The sequence below is a fragment of the Sus scrofa genome, chromosome 4, assembly GCF_000003025.6.
Source record: "Sus scrofa isolate TJ Tabasco breed Duroc chromosome 4, Sscrofa11.1, whole genome shotgun sequence".
Lineage (NCBI taxonomy): Eukaryota > Metazoa > Chordata > Mammalia > Artiodactyla > Suidae > Sus > Sus scrofa.
This window is the reverse complement of record NC_010446.5, coordinates 42,931,232-42,946,386: the sequence shown is the minus strand read 5'-3', so window position 1 is coordinate 42,946,386 and position 15,155 is coordinate 42,931,232.

Genomic DNA, 15,155 nt, shown 5'->3' with positions numbered 1-15,155 from the left:
TGGTCCTTTGAAACGTGAGAACACTTGGGCCAATTTTGAAAACTGGGACGTGAAAAGCACAATTACAGGCATGTGCTGTGGTGCCTACTATGTAAGAGCTGGTGAACAACCCTATGTTTTATTTTATTATTTGCAAAGCAACGCATCACATGTTATAATTCATGATGCGCTTATGGGTGGAATCAAAACTCACTAAGAAAGTAGAAACTTACTTTATAGCAGTATTACAGATAAGAGAGAAAAATGAGGGGCTTTTTTGGTTGGTTTTTTTTTTTAGGGCCGCGCCTGTGGCATTTGGAAGTTCCCAGGCTAGGGGTGGAAAATTGGAGCTACAGCTGCAGGCCTTTGCCACAGCCACAGCAACACGGGATCCTAGCAAGGTCTTCGAGCTACACCACGGCTCACAGCAATGCCAGACCCTTAACCCACTGAGCAAGGCCAGGGATCGAACCCTCATCCTTATGGATCCTAGTCAGATTCGTTAACTGCTGAGCCACAAAGGGAACTCCAAATTTTTTTTTTGTCTTTTTGTTTGTTTGTTTGTTTGTTTAGGGCAGCGCTGGAGGCCTATAGAGGTTCCCAGGCCAGGAACTAAATAGGAGCTGCAGCTGCCAGCCTACACCACAACCCATGGCAATGCCAGATCCCCAAATGCACTGAGCAAGGCCAGAGATTGAACCTGCATCCTCATAGATACTAGTCCTGTTGGTGAACCACTGAGCCATGACCGGAACTCCATGAGCAAAATACCCATTCTCTATAACAAAGAAGAGGTAGTTTAACAAATGAATTAAAAAGGTGGTTCCCTGAGCAAGAGCCACCATTTACTCACTTGGACAAATTACTTCGCCTCTATGCCTCAGTTTCCTCATCTGTAAAATGAGATTAATGTTAATACCTTCTTAGGGTTGCTGGAAACATTCAATGAGTAAATATATGTAAATATCTGAGGCAACGTAAGTGTTCGTGTTTCAAATGTCAAGGTGCTCCCACAGAGGAGCAGTAAATATCGCCTCAGGGAGCTGGGCTCAATGACTAGGTACCATTTATCTTTTTTTTTTCTTTTTGCCTCACCCACAGCATGTGGTGCAGGTTCCCAGGCCAGGGATGGAACCCACACTGCACTTGCAGCTTGCACCACAGCTGCAGCAACACCAGGTCCTTAACCCACTGCACCATGATGGAACTTCTAGTAGCATTTATCTTATTTCCCAAACTTTTAAGGTTTGGTCCTAGCCTAGCAAGCTCAAGAAACTGAACTTAACAGATAACATTTATTGAGGGTTTATTATGTGCCAGTTAATTTGCACTATCTCATTTTTATTCTTACATCTACTTTTGGAAGTAGGTACTGTTATTTTTCCTATTTCTCAAATAAGAGAAACTTAGGCATAAAAGATTACTTAGCTTACCCAAGGTTGCAGAGATAATACAAGCCAGGAATTGAACCATAATGATTTGCTTCCAGAGAACACTGCTCTGTATTACACAAGGAGAGGATTCTGTCTTCTGAGGCAAACTCCCTTTAAACAAGCACACAGAAACCATGCTCCAAAATGTCAATATTGTCAATATTAATTCACAAGAAGAAACACTAGTAAAGTGAACCTAAGATCAACTCAAGCTGACCAGCACTTCATTGGCCATAAACACATTCAATAGGGAGTCAAAAGATGAGAGGATTGTTTGCTAAGCATGAAAATAGAACACGAGTTAAAAAGACACTCTAAAAGTGTCTTCCAGTTAAGGGTACCTAAGAAACCCATCTCACCCATCTTAACAAAAGTAACAGTTAACATTTAATGAGCAACTTACTATAAGGCCCATCTGAACAAGCGTACTTAGATCAGACTCTTTCACTTGGAGAGGCTTAGACAGGTATTGCCAGCTGCCTTTGTGGTTTGTAGATGACCATCCCCTTGCTATTCACACGTATTTTCTCCAAACAGAAGAGTATAATGAATGACTGTTTTTTCTAGTCTGCCTTCTGCCATTCTCTGATGACTACCCCATTACAATCAAAAGAAGAAAATCAGTCAAGTTTACTGGGTTTAACGGAATGGTATTCTGGTTATTGAACAGTACCTTGAACCTTTAGTGTGTCAACATGAAAACCCAATCATTTTAGAGAACAGAGAGAGAGATTCTGGGAGAGCAAAACGGAAGACTATACCCTGAAAATGGTAACCACACTGAGCCATGGCCATTCTGTGGCTCTGCCTGGGCAACTAGTTAGCCTCACTAAGCATGTTACCACAACTGTAGCACTGTCTACCCTCTTGAATGATTTTAGTGTCAGACAGTTTCAGAGCTCCCTAGTTCTTCAACGTCCACAAGAAAAGACTTTCATCACTTAATCTCAGAGTCTCTCCATCTTTTCAACTCCGAGGACCCTCTTGCATGTCCTGATCTGCATTCAATTCAACTGGCATTTACTGAGCATGCACTCGGTGTCAAGAACCTTGCTAAAGCTTCTGAAAGACTAAAATGAAGAACTCAGCCCTCTTTCCTCAAGAAGTTCATACTATAGCAGAAAAGGCAAGCCCACTCTTGCAACTAGTCATCATATGCAGGAGAAGGTGTAGAGCATAGAAATTACGACAGTGGGCTCTTGAATCAGGCAGATCCAAGTATAAATCCCAGCTCTGGCACTTCATGACCATGGACAAATTCCTTATCCTTTGACTTTGCCATTTGTAGAACGAAGATAACAGTATCCACCATACAGGACCATTATGAGGACTAAATGAAATAATGCTTGTAAAGCACTTAGAGCAGTTCCTGACACACAGTAAGCTACAGTGCAGTTGTCCTTCAGTATCCTCAGGAGATTATTTCCAAGACCCCTTCCAATACCAAAATACAAGGGTATTCTAATCCTTTGTATAAAATGGTGTAGTATTTGCATATAACCTATGCATATATGCATACTTACGTATACTTTTAATCATCTCTAGATTACTTATAATATCTAATATAGTGTAACTGTTAGGTAAATAGTTGCCAATATGTGGCAAATTTAAGCCCTGCTTTTTGGAAATTTCTGGGATTTTTTTCACAAATATTTTCAATCTGCAGTTGGTTGAATTCACTGAAGTAGAATCCATAGATATAAAGAGGCAACTGTATAACTTAGAAATCAAAAAGGTTTCCTCAGAAATCAGAATACCATAGTTCCAAGCATAACTCTGCCACTTGCTAGCTCTGTCGCTTTAGTTGCTGAACCTTTCTGCCTCCGTTTCTTCACAAAGATGACAATAATAGAGTTGTTGTGGAGATAAAATGGTCTTATATATCCTATATATATAAACATTAAAGACACATAGTAAAGCACCAGGAAAAGTATATAACATGAAATTTAACATGTTGCCCTCCATGCTCCTTTCCAGTTTGTCCCCTGCAGTGGTCCTCAGGGGCACATATACAAAATCTCTAGGGATTGTTGGAGCACTGTTTGGACACCACTGATTAAATAAAAGAGGTTGCTCAGTTGTGTGAGACAGAAGTCAGATCCAAAAGACTTAGCAGAATCAACCAATGAGTGATGGTGTAGTAAATCATAACTGAACAGGAGCCCAGCATTCTAACTTGGATAACTTCTTGCCTAATATAAATGAAAGACTTGTCTCCATGGTAGAAATATGGAGGAGACTGAGATCTTGAAACATTCTATGGATGTATAGGTTAACAAAAAGGAGGCATGCAGAAAAGGCACTGAATAAAATCTCTGGGTATTATTACAGAGGAAGATTTGGCCCCCCAAATCTCATTGTAGATCCTATTTCTAGTAAAAGGCAGGACCATGTGTGAAACAGGATGTCTCCTTCTGCTTCCTTCCTTTGGGTTCCATCCAGTCCCAGGAACATAAAACAATAGGAAGAAGCAAGAGGAAGAGCCAAGGATCTACAGAGAAATTCCAAACAGAAGAGTTCCTGCTGTGGCTCAGCAGGTTAAAAATCCAACTAGCATCCATGAGGACACGGGTTTGATCCCTGGCCTCACTCAGTGGGTTAGGGATCTGGTGTTGCTGTGAGTGTGCTGTAGGTCACAGACATGGCTTGGATCTGGCTTTGCTGTGGCTTGAGGCATAGGCCAGTAGGTGCAGCTCCAATTCGACCTCTAGCCTGGGAACTTCCATATGCTGCTGGTGTGGCCCTAAAAAGCAAAAACAGAGAGAGAGAGAAATTCCAAAGAGAGAAAACCAAAGTCCAGAAGACCTTGCATTGGAAAAGGCTCGGGTCTCTGCAGAGGCTTGGGTTTGATCTCTGGCCAGCACAAAGGACTAAAGGATCCAGCTTTGCCACAGCTGCAGTGGAGGTCTCGGATCTGGCTCGTTTTCAATCCCTGGCCCAGGAGCTTCCATATGCCATGGGTGTAACCCCCCCCACACACACACACACGCAAGAATGGACCTTGGGTCTGGAACACTTCCCCACCAAGGGTTAAAAAGCCTATTCAGAGAGTTCTCTAGTGGCTTAGCAGTTAAGGATTTGGCATTGGCTTTGGCACTGCTGTGGCTTAGGTTCAATCCCTGGCCCAGGAATTTCCACATGCTGCAGGCAAGAGGCAAAAAAAAAAAAAAAAAAAAAAAAAAAGCCTACTTATGGTAGAAAGTTTAGAAAAATTTTAAAAAAATGAAGATAACTAAATAAAGAGCACATATAGACTATGCCTGGTTTATCACTTTATGCGGGAATATCCTTACTCAATGAGTAATATTCTTCTGTCTTTGCTTAAAACATGTGCATCATATGGCGTCTGACCAACCCCACTGTTATAATTGTCCTATAAAGTGAGGGGACAGGGTTCCTTTAACTTCAGCATGAATGAGATGCAGTGCCTAGGCCAGTTACCTTGTGTCAGCAGCCAGGAGAGAACTGCTGGCTACAGGGAACCAATGCCCACCTTTGAAGCTGATCATGCTCTGTCTCTCTCTATGTTAAGTCAAATGTTGTCCCATTCAGGACTCAAGTGCATTGTATTTTTTTGTGCAATGGGCAGAAGTGTGGGAGTCTTCCCCTGGAATCTATAACCAGTGCATGGTATTCTGCTTGACATCATGTCACGTGGACACATAAAGAAATTCTGTCCCTAAGGACTACAGCCAGAGTTGTGGTTCAGGTCTAACCTACATTGGTCCTCTGCCTCCTTCCCAGGGATGGAAAGAGGGGAGAGAGCACTGAGCTCCCCTTTGGAGTTTGGAAGACGGCAATTAACTACAGAATGAGGGAATGAAGCAAGTTTTGATTTTTTTTTCCATTGCAAAAAATGTATATTAAATTCTTATAATGTATCACACACAACTCCAGGTGCCAAGGAGACAGTGGTGAGCAAAAGTGGAAATGGTCTTTGCTCTCATGAAGCTTGCAGTCCAGGAGAAGAGAGAAAAATTAATGAAAGAATTGTTCGACTAAATGTAAATTTACCACACAGATAAGAGCTGTAAAAGGGAAATACATGTTGCTCTGAGAGTATTTCATAAGAGAGTCTGGCCTGGTCATGGAAGGTGAGAAGAGAAGTGATGGATGAACTGGAAGAAACAGAAGAGTTAACAAGGTAAAGGGAAATTGCTGGGAAAGGGGAGGGAGGAGTGGTGCCCCAGGCATAGCAGTGCATGGGCTTAGTGGCATTCAGAGAACTGAAAGAAGCCAGTGTGGGCAGAGTACACAGGAGGGCACAGGACAATAGGAGGCTGCAGGAAGAAGTCAGACCCTGCTGGGGGTTACGGTTCATGTTAAAGACTTTGAGCTTTCCACAGGAAAACCAATGAACTATTTTAAGCAAAGAGGTGACTTGCCTTTCAAAAAATTACTCCAGCTGAGGTCTGGAGGGTGGATTAGAGGGTGGCAAGAGTATGCACATGAAGAGAGGTTAACAGGTTATTTTGACTTCCAGTTTAAGGTGACAGTCTGAGCTGTACTTACTTCCACTCCTTTCAGAAATCCAAATAAAATACTGGTGAGGGAACTTTCACAAAAAGCAAAAACTGACAAGAATGAAGATGATAGGGTCGGAGGCAACAGCAATAAAACAAATCCAAGAACGTGGAATCCTAAATTGACAGTGGAAAAGCTAAGAAGCAACCTAATATGTACAAACAAGTCTTCAAAGGCTTAGGAAGCCTCGCGGTCTTCTGTAGAGGAAGAGGGAGAAAACAGTAATGGTTGAACATCAGTTTATAATGTACTGAAGATACACACTTAAGACTCTTTCCTTCCAGTACAGGAAAACTGTCTCTCCCCCACCAAAACAGAAGAGTAAAGGTTAGAGTATGACAAGGGGACAGCGGGTACAGATGAGATCAGGGGCTCTATATGGAAAAGGGCATTCTGTCAAGGATGAAACTCACACTCTCCCTACTAAACCTGGCTGCCAGGCTTAAATCTTTCAGGGAGAAGTTTATTTCTGGGGAATTTGATCAGCACAACAGGAGAGGAAAAAATAAACAATACTGGGGGGCGGGGGTACCATATGATTTAGCCCAGGCAATTCACCCTACACATTTTTTAGCCCAGTCACAAAGCCCCACCTATCCTTGTAGAGCTTCTAACTAGCCTTTCAGTGTGTTCCACTATAATATACATATATTACATGGTATTTTGAGTATACATAAAATATACATGTATATAATACACATATACATAGATAGCAAAGAGTCACCAGATTTATAAGGAAATTCTCAAACACAAAACATAATTTTGAAGAAACGATCATGCAGGCAAAAGAAAACTTTAAAACACTATCAGTAATGTCCTGAAAGAGATGAAATATTGCATTGATGAAAGAACACTAGGATATTATAAATAAGATATAGTCAGAAAGCAAAAAAAAAAAAAAAAAGAAGAAGAGCTCTTAGAAATTCAATTAATAAAGCGGAAATGGAAAATTCAAGGGAATGTTTGACAGGCAAAGCTTAAAAAAAATTCCAGAAAATAGTGCAAAACAAAATAAAATGTGAAATGGAAGAGATAATATGAGAAAATTAGAGGAACAGTCCAGGAGGTCTGAGTCCAATAAGAGAGAGAAGGATACAAGGCAAGATGATCTTCAAAAGATTGAGATCCAAGAAGTTCTCAATAAAAAAGAAGACAATGGAGTACTTCAAGACACATCATTGTAAAATTAAGGAGAATGAGGACAGAGGGCCAACCTAAAGACTTTCAGAGAGTAAAAACCAAATTACCCACAAAAGAGTGAAAATAAAAATGGCAACAGATTTTTCAAAAGCAGTGTTAGACAAAAGAAAAAGAAGCAATGCTGTCGAAATTCCGATGGGAACTTATTTTCAAACTAGAGTGACATATCCAAGTAAGCTACTAAGTAAGTATGAGGGAAGAATAAAGACATTTTCAGATATTCAAGGTCTTAAAAATTGACATCTTACATACCCTCTCAGGAAGCTGCTGAAACATGTACTCTACCCAAATAAGAAAGTAAGCCAAGACAGAAGAAGATACACAATCCACTAAGCCTGTGATCTCTCTTTAACGTGACTCTTCTTCTCCTCTTCCAGCTTAATAGACTGCATATTCTCTTCAGTCTTGGTTTACTCCCTCAAGGAGAGATCACATAACATAGCGGTTAAGAACATAGATGCCTGAGGCAACAAAAGCAAAAATGAACCAGTGGCACTACATCAAACTAAAAAATCTGCACAGCAAAGGAAACCTTAAATAAAATGAAAAGGCAACCTACCAAAGGGGAGAAAATATCTGCAAATCATATATCTAATAGGAAGTAACTTTCTGAAATATATAAACCACTTATACAATACAGTAGGAAAAAAAAGCCTACAATTTAAAAATAAACGCTTTTCCAAATAAGTCATACAGATGGCTGACAGACACATGAAACAGAGCTCACCATCATTAATCGTTCAGGAAATCCAAATCAAAACCACAGTGAGATAACACCTCACCCCTGTTAGAATGGTTATTATCTACAAGACAAGAAATAAGTGTTGGCTGGCATATGGAAAAAAGGGAACCCTTATGGATTGTTGGTAGGAATGTAAATTGATTAGCCACTATGGAAAACAGTATGGAGTGTTCTCAAAAAAAATTAAAAGTAGAACTATATGATCCAGCAATTCCACTTCTGGGTATTTATCTGAAGAAAATGAAAACACCAACTCAAGAAGATATGTGCACCTCAGTATACATAATAGCATTATTTACAATAGCAAAGGAATAAAAACAACCTAAGTATCCATCCATCCATCAGTGAATGAAAGGATAAAGAAGTATATACTTTATATATATGTACACACACACACATATATATGGATTGTTAGGTGGTAACTACAAAATGAAACACAAAGCTGCAAGACAAGAGCAGTTGGAGAAACTGTTCAATTGTCACATAACTTGTATCTTCCCTGTGCTAAAAATAGAAACTACCGCTCTCTATATATAACTAGCTGCCCCCTAAGCTGCTATGAGGCTGAGTTCTCTCTGCTCAGTGCTCCCTGCCACTCTGTTGGTCCATAAACCTGTTTCAGATCTCATTGCTCCCTTCTCTGCCTCCTTCTTCCTTCTGTTTATAACATGGATGTATGTTACATCATTGTGGCTGTAATTAATAATATTGTATTGTATATTCGGAAGTTGCCAAGTACTTAAAAGTTCTCAACACGAGAAAAATATTTTTGCAATTATGTGGTAATAAATGTTAATTAGACTTACTGTGGTGATCATTTCACAATATATACAAATATTGAATCATTAGGTTGCACATATGAAACATAATGTTATATATCAATTACATCTCAATAAAAATAAATAAAATATTTTCCTAAAAAGCAAAACAAAAGAAAAAGAACAAAAATGCCTAGATCCTTATACCAGTTCTTACTGTTTCTCTCTGTTCCTAAATTTCCTCATCGACAAATTGGGGGATAATATACCTACTACAATTGGCTATTATGAGGATTAAAACCATTTGGAGGAGAACCTGGCACATATTAAATGTGATAAATATATTGAAAGGAGATTAATAATTCTGAGGAAGAATTGAGGATTTTTTTAATGATAGCATATGATAACTAAAGATGCAAAGAAGGCACTTATTCAAATAAGAGAAAGATAAAAATTGTGGTATGGTACATGACTGAAGTGTGAATAGCATTTAAGTAGTCAGAATGTAAAAGTGATTACTATTCAAACTGAAATTTTAAAATAGATATACTAGAAAGATGGAAGGGTTCTGAAAATGTAGTAGAAAAGCAGATCTTCATCTTCCATAACAGACACTCGATTGCTAATTATGAAAAATTATGTGTAAAATAATTGTTGTAATTGGGGCAGGGGTGTTGTATTTTAAAGTAGTAGTGATGGTAGAGGTTATGAAAAGTGAAAGAATTCAAGGGACAATTGCACAATAAGTTGAAGACATGTTTAGAAGATAAAAAGCAAGAAGACTTGCTAATGGACTAGGATGGGAAGATGAAGGAAAGGAAAGCAACAAAAGTGACTCCTAGGAGTTCTCTTGTGCAGCGGGTTAAGGATCAGGAATTGTCACTGCATCAGCTTATGGTGCAAGTTGGACCCCTGGCCTGGGAACTTCCACATGCCACAGGTGTAGGCAAAGGAACACACTCCTAGATTGTTGGCCTATATTATAAGTTGGATGATGTTGCCATTAACTAAGATAGAGGACACTAGAAGAGGACAAGTTTAGGCATGGAGGAAGGGACAGAGATCTAAATCACTTTTGGTTTTGTTTTGTTTTTTCATTTTTTAAAGTTTTACTGAAGTATAGTTGATTTACAAGGTTAGGATAATTTCTATTGTACAACAAAGTGATTCAATTATACATACACACACATCCATTCTTTTTCAGATTCTTTTCCCTCATAGATTATCACAGAATATTGGGTACATAAGCTGGTTTTGGACACCTGGATTTAAAGATGGAATCTTCAAAGAAACAGTGGAAATACTGGTTCAGAGCTCAGAAAAGCTATTTGGCCTCCATATATACATGAGTCATATGCAAAAATATGGACATTGAAGTCATGGAAATGGTTGACATCCCCTGGGAAACTTAAGAATGAGAAGAGTCAAAGGTCTAGGACTGAGCCCTCAGGGACTCCACATTTAACAGCCAACGAAAGCTGGATCCTCAAAGGGCAGAGAGTAGGAATAACCCAAAAGTTTATTCTAGGAATAACCTGGAGGAAAACCAGGAGAGTGTTCCATTATGGAAGCCAAGTCCAGTTTGGAACATAATGAATATGATGCTGTGGTTATTTATACCTAGTAAGCATTGTCATTAAGAGTCTGGAGATTGGCAAAGAGTGCAAGCCTCATCACACAAAGTGCCCCAACTATAGGGTCTTGACCTCACTAATTCCCCTTTAGACCACAACCTCCGCTTCCACACTTTGAATGTGTCCTTCATGTTCTTTGTAGTATTTTAACTAATCATTGTCCTCATGGATTCACTTGCCTTTCCCTTATATTTATTAATGCTTAGGAAAGCACATCCAGGGATTCAAGAGCACCAGTAAAAAATTGGGGTTAAAATCATGACATCAAATTGCCTGGGTTAGAATCATGATCTGAGTGTGACCCTAGAAAGTTGTACATACATTCTAAGTCTTGGTTTTCTCATTTACACAGTAAAGGTTATGAGAGTGGTCCTAACTTAGGATCAAATGAGATACTGCAGTGCCTGACACATTGAAAGCAAGCAATTCATATCAATTATTACAATTATTATCCATGGTCCTAACTTCTGCCAACATATTGAAAAATTCCTTTAAGTTGAATTTCTACCTGTAATTATTTTCTGTATTTAGTAAGAAGCCTTTATTTGCCCCAAGGAGTTTCTATGTTTCTTTAATGTCACAGTCCACCCAGCTATCAAATCAGAAACTTGGGGGTGATCTTTGTTTTTGTTCCTTTACTTCCTCTACCCAAGTCATAAAATTCTCACATTGCTTCATCCTAGACCACTCTTTCATTTATCTTCTCCTGCTTCTCCCTTCTTCCTTTGCCCTAATTTAGACCCCAGATTTTTTCTTTAGCCTCCCAAGCGATTTCTACTTCTAAAGGTTTCCATATACTTCTTTTCTAGGATGTTTTCTAAAATGCAAATCTGCTTATATTATTCCCTAGTTTAAAGCCTTAACAAGCTTAAAACAATGGCAGGCAAACACAGGCATTCAAGAAACTTCATTTTTATTTCTTCCTACCTTTCAAACCTAATTTCCTGCCACTGATCATGCACACCCCACACCTCAGGGATACTTAGATACATGGTGTTTGCCAATGTGCTGCTCACTCATGCCTCTGGGTCTATTCTGCTGGTCCCTCTACCTGTCCTGTCCTACGGTGTCTCTTCCTCTGTGACTTCTTCACCGATCTCCCTCCCACCCACCAAGGCAGGGTTAATCCTGTCTTCAAGTTCTACAGTCTCATTAGAGCAGTTATCTCAAAATATGTTAATTATATTTTTCTCTGACTGTTTCTCTACCAGGTTATGAGGCCCCTGAGGGAAAGCCTTAGAGAAGTGCTCAATGATTGAAAAATGATTGAACTCCCCATCAAAGATGAGCTACCTTCTGACTTCTTACCTAGGGCTCTCATTCTTAGTGATATGCCTCTCAACTCATTTTTAAAGATTCAAAAACACAACAGTCTTTTTTATTTTTTCTTTTTTGGATGCCCCCATGGCATATGGAAGTTCCCCAGGCCAGGGATCAAATCAAAGCTGAAGCTTCGACCTACGCCAGAGCTGCAGCAATGCCAGATTATTAACTCACTGCACCACAGAAGTAACTCCACCAAAAACATAATAGTCTTTAGAACACTTAAGGTGATTCCCATTTCTGGTTCCAGACTCTTCAAGACTTAGACCTCCACATCCATTTCTGCAATACCTGTCTACCTGAGTAGGCAACTCATGTTCAACATAACTAAACCATTCTTATTTTCTCTCTTTTTTTTTTAGGACCGCACCTGTGGCATATGGAGGTTCTCAGGCTAGGGGTCTAATCAGAGCTACAGCTGCCAGCCTACGCCACAGTCACAGCAACACAAGATCCGAACCGCGTTTGCAACCTAAGCACAGCTCGCGGCAATGCTGGATCCTTAACCCACGGATGGAGGCCAGGGATCGAAACTGCAACCTCATGGTTCCTAGTTGGATTTGTTTCCACTGCACCACAATGGGAACTCCCATACTTGTCTTCTCTTGACCCGAGGACTTTCCTTGCCTAGCTTTTATCTGCTCCCAATCCAACATGATCTAGCCTTGCAGTCAAGATCTAGACTTGCTGCAAGTTTTTAGTGCTACATGGTTTCCCTTTCAATTATCCATTCTACTTCTTACTTTTAACTATGTTCTTCACTTAAAAAAAATGATCTGGCTTAATTTTTCTGATCTCCAGCCCAGGATTTCTTGATGGCTTCACTCATCTATCTCTTTTCTTACAATCTGAGAAAGAATGACTCTCCTCCCTTTAGATGATTCTCTTTCCACTCTTATATCCAAGTCCTTGACCCCTTCCCAGGAACTCAATTACTCCTCTTTTTATTTTGAATCTCTCTTCTACTACTCCTTTCCTTTCATCTCCACTAATGTACATATTCCCCTTACCCTAAAAATATTAAAATTCTTTTAGTTCATCCCCTTCTTTTGCCTTCCCTTCAATGCCAAGTTCCTTAAAATAGCCTATCTGATGGTTGCTCTTTATCAGTACTGCTCTATGACTTGCCTCTAACCCTATCACTGTAATAAAACAGCACTCTAAAAGGTAACTAATGGTGTTCCCTTATGGGGCAGTGGGTTAAGGATCTGGCCTTGTCATTTGCAGTGGCCTGGGTTGCTCTGTGGCTTGGGTTCAATCCCCGGCCTGGGAAATTCCACATGCCACAGGTTTTGGAGTTGGTCAAATGGAGATAAATTCTAGCTTCACCACTTCCTAAAATGTAACTTTTTTATCCTCAGTTAATTTTTTTTGTCAAAGGATACAAAAAAAAGATAGTATTCCCTCAAAGGATTATTATGAAGCATTAAGGTTCATGCTGTCAAGTGCCTAACACAGTGCACAATGTGGAACACAAGGAACCTGCTCTTCTATTGTTTTAGTTATATAGTAGATAATAAGTAAATATTATTGCCCCAGTCACTCCCACAGAGCATATAACATTGTGTACTTCATTAAGGAAAATTAGAGTTAAAATTCCCCCATAGGAAGTTTTGCAGGCTAATCTCAACTATTCTGACCATACCCTTTCTGACCCAGTTAACATAAAGTTATGTATTTTTCAAAAATTATATTCATATAAGTGATTTCTACTTCAGATTAAACACTCCAACAGCATGGTAATTACTCAGAAAATTTTTTAAAATTCCTCTTAAAGGAACAGTTTTCAGAACATACACCTTCTGTGCCACAGATATTAGTGACAGAGTGAATGCAGATCTTTGTGGGAAGGTCACATGAAGAATACTAGGCCTAATGGTGGCTAATAGTTAAAGTTAGCTAACTTTCCTAGATGCATGTTACCACACATATTGAGAATATTACATACATGTATTCCCTTAATAGTGATAAATCATTGTTTTTATTACAAAGTTTGTGTTTTTCTGAGAAAGCCAAAAGTCATTTCAAGCTAACACTAACACTAACACTGATGAATAAGGTGTCTTCAAAATATGCCAGCTTTTACTGGGTGTGGGAGGGGGACAAAATACAACAATAAAATAAATAGAATACAACAGAAGCAGAAAGGGAATGTAAATATTAAAATGTAATTTTTTCTTTTATGACCCAGATACTGGCTTTGAGGACAATTCTAAAATGTTTGGGGGCCGAGAGCCTCCAAGTGCTTGATTTTTTTGTCTTTGGGGGGGGGGCACCCACAGCATATGGAGGTTCCCAGGCTATTGGTTGCATCGGAGCTACAGCTGCTGGCCTACACCACAGCCACAGAATTGCTGGATTGGGGCCACATCTGTGACCTACACCTCAGCTTGCAGCAAGGCTAGATCCTTAGCCCACTGAGCAAGGCCAGGGATGGAACCAGCAACCTCATGATTGCTAGTCAAATTTGCCTACGCTGTGCCACAAAGGGAACTCCTAAGGGTGCCTATTTTGAAAGACAATATTCACTTATGTGTACATTTGATTAAAAAAATAGATTCCTTTTTTTTTTATTCACAACTGGAGTAAAGATGATCTCATCTTCTATACATGATTTCTTATGCTCAAAAAAAAGAAGACAGGAGTTCCCATCGTGGTGCAGTGGTTAACGAATCCGACTGGGAACCATGAGGTTGCAGGTTCGATCCCTGGCCTGGCTCAGTGGGTTAAGGATCCGGCGTTGCCGTGACCTGTGGTATAGGTTGCAGACACGGCTGGGGTCCTGCGTTGCTGTGGCTCTGGTGTAGACTGGTGGCTACAGCTCCGCTCAGACCCCTAGCCTGGGATCCTCTATATGCTGCGGGAGCGGCCCTAGAAAAAGGTAAAAAGACAAAAAAAAAAAAAAGAAAAAAAAAAAAAAAAGAAAGAAAGAAAAAACACAAAGAAAGTTCCGTCAGTAAAGATCTTTTTTTAGTGCCAATCTTCCGACATTGCATATTTCAAATCAGTGTTTTTCCTTTTTTGACGAAGGTATTTTTGACAAATTCATTGTTGAGATGTCTCTTTTAATACGATAATGACCTACTGTGTATAAATTTTTTTTTTTTTTTTTTTTTTTTTTGAGGGCTGGCACTCATGGCATCTGGAGGTTCCCAGGCTAGCGGTCCAATCTGAGCTGTAACCGCTGGCCTACCGCGCAATCACAGCAATGGGCCAGATCTGAGAGGCGTCTGCGACCTACGTCACAGCTCAGGAACCTGGATCCTTAACCCACTTAGTGAGGCCAGAGATAGAACCTACGTCCTCATGGATGCTAGTAAGATTTGTTTCCGCTGTGCTACAACGGGAACTCTGACTTACTCTGCATAAATTTTGATGTAAATGTCATTTAACAGATTAATGAAATAACACTCAGTTTGTGTGCTAAAATCAGATAATTTCTTTGCTGTGCTATTCTATTTCGCGACCTCCTAAATTAACTTCGCGTCCTGATAATAGGTGGCATAGCAGAGTTTGAAGCAAACATTTTAAACAGCCTGTCGCGCCTGCCAGGCTCCCGCGT